Source organism: Corvus moneduloides, chromosome 1 (genome assembly GCF_009650955.1).
Source record: "Corvus moneduloides isolate bCorMon1 chromosome 1, bCorMon1.pri, whole genome shotgun sequence".
NCBI lineage: Eukaryota > Metazoa > Chordata > Aves > Passeriformes > Corvidae > Corvus > Corvus moneduloides.
In genome coordinates this window covers 7751766-7759600 of record NC_045476.1, presented here as the reverse complement: position 1 = coordinate 7759600, position 7835 = coordinate 7751766, and the positions used below count along the sequence as shown (strand labels likewise).

The 7835-nt window shown below is 42.6% G+C and overlaps 1 long non-coding RNA gene across 1 annotated transcript; it reads right to left on the bottom strand.

Annotated features, from left to right (window-relative positions):
• Nucleotides 1-4716: 4716 nt before the first annotated feature.
• Nucleotides 4717-7455, bottom strand: LOC116439476. The gene is made up of 3 exons (XR_004238171.1): nucleotides 7280-7455; nucleotides 6887-7071; nucleotides 4717-5612 (listed from the first exon to the last, which is right to left on the bottom strand). It is a non-coding gene; the product is annotated as an uncharacterized LOC116439476 (long non-coding RNA).
• Nucleotides 7456-7835: the final 380 nt, after the last annotated feature.

Below are 7835 nucleotides of genomic sequence, written 5' to 3'. Positions count from 1 at the left end.
AGCAGCTGCTCTGCCAGCACTGGCAAAGCTCGGGTCACAATCCTCCCAGACTAAATCTACAAGTTCAGCCTCTGGGCTCTGCAAGGGTTTGGGAAGAAGCCTATCAGGGATAGTTAAGTGTGAGCTGTACATTATGTTAGAGTTCAGCACCAAAAGATGAGCACGCAGAGCAGGACTCAGCTCGCAAGCTTTCTTTTTAAGACACCAGTTCTCCAGGACACGTGGGAGGCTGGTGTATACAGAAGGAATAACTGGGCTTCTTGTTTATGAACTGGCCTCACTGGAGCCAGCAGGTCTTCTTTTCACACGAGGTGTGCCATCATTACACTTGGAAGGAATATAGGACCCATGGGCTTCCCAAGTGATGGCACTGAGGATTTAGGAGTAGTTGTTAGCCATGCCTGTGGTGGGCAGAACGATGGTCCAAGATCAGTGTTTGGTGGTGGTTCAGTGATGGTTCCAGTTGTCTTTCATTGATGTGTTAAATGTAGCAAATAAAATACATGAAATCAATTAAAGATACGGAAAAAAGGCAGCTCTTCTCTGCATATCACGAAGGGTAAATTAAGCTGGCATATGGCTATCCCTTCTGATCTCTGCTCATTTTTAGCTGTGATGGAAAGAGTTAGCAGAGCTGATCCTGCTGAGCAAAGTGCCTTTGGAAAACATACTGGACAGATTGTTAGTGCCACTGTTGGAAGTGACAGATGAGCCCAGTATTTTTCTCTTAATGCCAGCTGGGATCACCCCCAGTAATGTCTTGCAGACTTTACTGCTGAACCAAGGTATATGTGTCATCTGTATGTGGAATTGTAAATATTCAGTTTTCCGTTGCTGTTTATTGTACTGAAACAGCTTTTGGTTTTAGTTTCATATCGCTAACATTGTTTGGATTCTTCTGTCAGATTTTTAAGACATAACATATTTCCCTTTCTTCTTTTTTTTAATTTTGGTTTTTTTTCTAACCCAGCTGGACCTGCACTATAAGTTTTATTTAACTATTTTGAGAGAAAACAGCCTTAATATATTGTCAGCTTTTTATGGGTTCCCTCTGCAGAAATGTTTGATTTGTTTCAGGAAATCACATGCGGACATAAAAACTTCCCCTCATGGAAACTGTGTATGAGCTTTGAATTGACAGAGACAATTTATCTGCATCCCCAGACCGCTAAGCAACACCTTCAGCAGCTCTCAAAAAGGGCTAGAACTCGTTCCCTGGGAAATACTCCTTTCTTGGTGAATCACTTTGAGATTATCAACAAGGCTGTGGATCTGAGATAAAATGATTCATCTTTGTAGGAAATCTCTTCTTGGACTTGGTCTATGGGAAACAAATATAATTTATACCTTGCTTGTGCTGCATCTCTACTTTATTTGAAAAAGTATCTTTCTGTATTTAAATTCTCTCCCTGAATCTTGCCCATATTCTCAGTATTTTGGCAGAGTTTACATTCCCTTGTGCTGGTTTTCCTTCCTGAAAGAACCTCTTAAGCATTTTTTTAATCCTGTGTTTTTCCTTTCCTTGTGGGTATGTCTCTTTTGCTACTTCCTGCAGAATATTTTATTTGAATATTTTATTTTTATATTTTTTTCATATTCATGATATCATGTGGTGGTGCCCTTCTTTCTTCCTGGTTCCTTTCAGACAGCAGAGACCAACTTCTGAGAGGGTAAGACTTGCTGCAGCTTTGCTAAAACCAGCTGAATCAGTGCAAATCTACACTACTCAGTAACCTGTCCCCAAGCATATTTTCCCCAAAGTTACCCACTTAGAATAAAGGTTAAATGCCCCTTTTGTTCGTGTTGCTTTACAGTCCTGTTGCATTTACATTTCTTTTTGGAATCCTAAAGAAGGTTAGGCCTCACCATGCTTTAATTAATGCCTGAAATTTTATGCCTAACAGTTATTTTCTGGAAAGAAGCGCTCACATGTCTTTGTAAGATTGATGACATCGTTATTTTTAACTCATCCCTTAGCAAAGGCAGCAGAATCTCTAAGTACTCAGCATTGCTACTCATTACATAAATAAATAATTTCACCTGTTCTTTCACACTTTCTGTATTAAGCTCTGTGATGTTCTGGAGCCTGACAATGTGCTTGCCTCACGAGGACTGTCTCATGGGCCTCTAACATGGGAAGCTTAGGATACTTGGACAATTTATTTTTCTCCCTACTTAAACCAGATCAAAACCATGAGCTGGCTGCTGCTAAAAGCTCAAAAGGTAGTGGTAGAGAATCACAGAGCAAGGCCTGTTTTATGTGTAAAACTGCTCTCCCTCTGCTTCACTGGAGATTTTTTTGAGTTTATTCACCTTCAAGACTTTCTCCTATTGATACAGAGAAGAGAAACCTTCCCAGTCATATGCTCAACTGTAATCTCCTGTGTCTCCATAAAAGGATTTAGTGACATTCATTGTTTAATTCCCCATGCCAACCCTACATACAAGAGTTCAAAAAATCTTTTGACATCAGCAGCAGTCTATCATCCTGAGTTCTCTGCTTTATCAGAGGTTTCCAGTCTAGTTGTGTGAATTCTCAGGAACCTGCAGCAAAACCTGCAAATCATAGAATCATAGAATGGCCTGGGTTGGAAGAGACCCTAAAGATCATGTTGTTCAAGGCCCCTGCCGTGGGCAGGGACACCTTTCACTAGACCAGGCTGCTCAGAGCTCCATCCCACCTGTCCTTGAACACACCCAGGGATGGGGCATCCACACATTCCCTGGGCAACCTGTGCCAGGGCCTCACTGCACTCACAATAAATAATTTCTTCCTCATATCTGATCTAAACCTGCTCTCAAGGTGAAGCCATTCCTCCTTGTGCTGTCACTCCAGGCTCTTGGAAAAAGTCCCTCTCCATTTTTCTTGTAGGCTCCTTCAGGTACTGGAAGGTCACTATCAGGTCACCTTGAAGACTTCTCCTTTGCAGGCTGAACAATCCCAATTCTCTCAGCCTTTCCTCATAAGACAGGTGCTCCATCCCTCTGATTATCATGGTGGCCTCCTCCAGAGTCCATCCAACAGGTCCACGTCTGTCCTGTCTTGGGGACCCCAGAGCTGGATGCAGCACTGCAAGTGAGGTCTCACCAGGACAGAGAGACAGAATCTCCTTCCTCTCCCTGCTGCCCTCGGTGCTTTGGATGCAGCCCAGGACATGAGTGTGACTGTACATGGCCAGGTCATGTCCATCCTCTCACCCGCCAGCACCTCCAAATCCCTCTCAATCTGTTCATTCTCCAGCCTGGATTGCTATTGAGGTGGCCCCAACCCAGATGCAGCACCTTGCACTTGGCTTTGTTAAACCACAGAGATTCCCATGGGCCCTTCTCAAGTTCATCCAGGTCCCTCTGGATGGCATCCTGTCCTTCAGGTGTGGCCACTGTACCACTCAGCTTGGTGTCATCTGTAAACTTGCTGTGGGTGCCCTCAGTCCCCTTATCTATGTCATTAATGAAGATACTTAACAACACTGGTCCCAGTGAGGATCCTGAAGGACGCCACTTGTCACTGATCTCCTGGTTCCTTCTCAGAGGTCAGGGCACTTTAGAGGTAAATGGTGTATGTTGAGTTCTGTAGGCCAGTTCTGTGAGATTGCCCAAGCCCCAGCACAGGAGCTCATTAAAAGCTGAAAGGAGAAGGACAGGGAGTGATTACATGGTACAACAGGCAGGATGCAGAACGTACAAGCTCTGAACAAGGCAAACTCCAGCCAGAACACTTCAGGCATGTAAAACAAAGGGGAAAAACAAAGTGTGTTGGTGGTTAGCATATAATAATGTGAGTCATCCACAGTGAGCAGAGCTTAAAAACTTGGCTGCTTTTACATAATCTGAGGGTGAGGAACTATAGTTGGAGTCTGAACATTGAAATTAAACCCTAAGATATCTGAACAAAGCCCTGTCTTTGTGTAGTTAATAATATTGTAGTGAGCATATGACAAATGTTAATTGAAGGTTTTTTGTTTAGTTGCCGACGTTTCTCTAGTTGCTTTTTCTTTTATCAGAACAAAACAGAAAGAACAATTCTATGCAGACTGCAGTCTTCAAATGTCTATAAATCCATATAACAACTATCATATAATTAGGCAACCAACATCCCACATGCAGCTGTGGGCACTGACTCCCTGTCAATGAACCTCTGTCCTGACACAAAGGCAGTGCCTTTGCCTTGCTTTTGACTTCATTCATCACCATCGTTCTGCATATTTATGTAGCAGAGAGTTCAGGGAGTTCATACTTGATGTTCCAAATGATGATTTAAACTAAATTTCATTATGAAAAAATACTGTTTGTTGGTTATATTGCCGAAAAAGTTACTTCTTTGATGACGACAGTAGGTTTGCAAGGCTGGCATGAGCGTCATTACTGAGGCAAGCTGTTCTATCCAGGTGTGGTTAAAATTGTTGATATTCTAGTCTTTCTATATTTGCATTTATACATTTATTTATACCATGTCCAGACCTTTAAAGATACTGGTTGGAAGTGATACTTCCATCCTTTTTTTTTTTAACATTAGCTGTGACATAAAAAGCAGGACACTATGGACCAAGTTTCCTTGAAGGCAAAATTATTGACTGTAATGCCTTTTTAAAGGAGTAGCTAGTCAATTGTCATCTGGGGGGGCGTGGCCTGTGTCTTATAATAGTAGTCCAAGTCATGGAAAGAATGGGTGAAATAAACAGAGGTATCATGATAAACCGCCAAACAAAAGGAACATTGTCTTTTAAATGCATTTATTTCTTGATGGAAATATTGCTTGCATAAGGAAGAAAACTAGGTACATTTCTCTCACCAATCCTTATGCAACATCAGTCCTTTTTCAAAAAGGCACCTCCAAGGAGCGTGTTCAGGCAAGCATGTCCATGGTGTGATTTAAGCTTTAATGGTTTTCACTTGTTTGGTGACTGTGGATTTGGTCATTCCCATGTAGGATAAAAAAGGAACTTCTCTCGAGTAGTGCATTGTGAACTGTCTTCCTCTTACATTCTTCTTCTTATAACACTTAATTCCAGCACTTCTCCTCTCAGGTAGGCAACCCTCCCAGTTACTCCTGTCACATGTGCCTGAGGAAGATGCTCCTGGAATTCCTATGCCAATTTGTAGGGTTAAACATGAAACCACCACAAAGGTGGTACTCCAGCTTACTCCAAGTTTTGGATTTTTCATCACCTTGCAGTGGGGGAGACATGCAGTGGCACTGCAGGCTCTCAGCTTGGAACGAGTAGCTACAGAGGACAGGAAGGAGCTCTGCAGCATCCTCATTTTCCAAACTCTCCTCACTTTGTCAGGCAGAGGGACTGTTCCCACCTAGGAGAGCTGGCTGCAGCGTCGATGTCTGACTAGGACAGTCAAGGTCTAAATCAGATCAGTGATCCTTTGCTCCTTCCCTTCCCTTCCCTTCCTGTCCTTACCGCGGCAGTAACTATAAATAGCAGAGCTGTGGCTACCAGGAATAGACTCAGTATCACACACATGCTGGTTATAGCTATACATCCTCATGTCCCTTAAACTCAGGAGCACAAAGGCCAAGAGCTTTAGAGCTGTTCCTCTCATATGGAAAACACTTTTTTCCAGAGCTTTTCACATAGGATGATTCTGCCCAATTCACACTGCTTTTGAAAGAAAGAGAAAAAAAAGAGGCCTTTAAGACATCTGTAGCTCATCTGCAAGGACAACTTTATGACTGCATGAAAGAGCTCAGTGGAGGTGCCCAAGAACTGCCAGTGCCTCTTCCAGGCTGCGAGCATGATTATGTGGAGCTAATCTACCCATGATTTTTTTCTCCCATCGTTCTGTAGAGTTATGTATTCAGAGAGCTGTCTTGGATTTGAGCAGGATAATGGGAAAACCTTTCCAGGATAACGCTCCCCATACAACCAGGAAGACCAGTGCAGAGGAAAAGCATCAGAGAGAGAATGTGCACATGTGCTAGTGCTTAATATGGTGTGAAAGCGTGGCTTCCATGTTGCTTCATGATTAGTACTGTAAATATTGCCACTTTTCAGGCAAAATCTTAAGATTCCCATGTCAGTGATTATACCAGTGCTCTTAAATGCAGCTCACTGTACCTAAGTGGGAAAAATTGCTGTCAGACATGGTTTCAGATTGCCAGGCTGAACTTTAGGTTAAGAATGTGCAGCGTATGGGAAGCCTACAACTTGCCTGGAGCGATACTTTAGAAACTGCTGAAGTTGGGTTATGCTGAAAAATGTATTAATATAAAGCCAAACCCTTCAGCTTTTACTCATGAAAGGACACACTAGTAATAATGAGATCAGGCCACTTGCATGCAAACTCAAAGGACTAATTAAGTGCTAAGTTGTTCTAACTATACACTAGTGTAACTTTTGCTATCATTGCACTGCAGGATTGGGCCTTACACAGCAGCTTCAAATATGCCACTGTAAATTTTACTGGTTTTACAGATACTACTAACAGATCAAATCAAATGCTAGGCAGATTACACCTCGTTAATGATCTGAGCTGCACACTGCCAGCTTCACTTGCTTACTCAGGCATATTTTGGGGTGTTGCTTATGTAGAGTGCTGAAGAAGTTCAGAACATGTAGAGTAACAATATCCTTGGTTCAGGATCATGCACTGTGCTCAGATTAACGCCTGTAATGGAGGTGCTGAAGTTAGTAGCTGTTGCTTTTGGTTGCCCTTGGAGAGAGCAGGAGGAAATAGTACCTCCAGAGGCTGCTGAGATCCCAGTTTGTCTGGGCTGACCTTGGGAGGTGCCCATTTCTGTCCCCTGACTATGGCAAAACCTTCTGCTTTCTTTATTCAGAAGGAAGGAGGGATAGATTCAAGCTTTGAGGTCAGAGGGCAGCTATATGTTTCTACCCTGTTATCATACAGAATGGTTTGTTGGTGTAGAACTCACCCAGGTTTCATTGTTTGGCCAGGTTTGTTTGTGAATTGCCTCACAAGGTCAGGTGCTCGTGACATTTGTAAAGATGAGGTTGGTGCCTTCATGTCTGTTGCAGAGGCTGGAAACTGATTGCAGAAAGATCTTGTGGCAGACAGGGATTAACCTCTTGGGTGTTACTGGTTTATAATGTCCTTCATCTGGCAAGAGAGAAGAAACACCAGGAATAAAAACCAATAACCCTGTCAGAGGAAACAGAAGAAACCAATACAAAACATCTCAAGATGAATGGCTTTGTGTCCCATCTGAGAAGCCAGAGAGAATCTGCATCCCATCAGAGAAGCTATTGGTTTTCTCATCAGCCAGCCTGGGCATCTATTCAACTGAATATGTATTTAATTTTCTCACTTGCACTGGAGGAATCTCAGCTGGAAAAATCAGGCAGGCAACTTCCCCTATGTCTGAATCAGCAGCACGAAGATTTGTGGTTATCAAAGAGAACTTGCCCCTAAGTTTTAACATTTAAGAATCTGCTGGTTTTGCTGTTCCGTGGTGAGCTGACTGCCTGTGTTTGCATGTGGAAATCTTTGTTCTTGTGCTGTGTTGTTTCTCTGGAATGCTATGAGCAGTTGTTTTTGTTTGTTCATACTCGGGTGGAGCTAACTGTCTAATTGGGTAAATATTTGCAATGCTATACTTGCATGCACAGAAGACAAAGAGTGCTGGACTCCTGTTGACATAAAGGGCCTTTTACACCGGCCCAGCAATGTAAAGCCTTAAATAAAATTGATAATTACGAGGCCACTTCTTATGGTCAGACTGTATAAAGTGGATTTTATTTAACTGTCTTGGCCATTTTTACTTCTAATTGCAGATGGACTATATTTTCTAGCTGGGAGGTCTTATGATTACAACCATGAAGGGGTTATTCACTGTGCCTTATTCACTGATTGCAAGTTCAAAA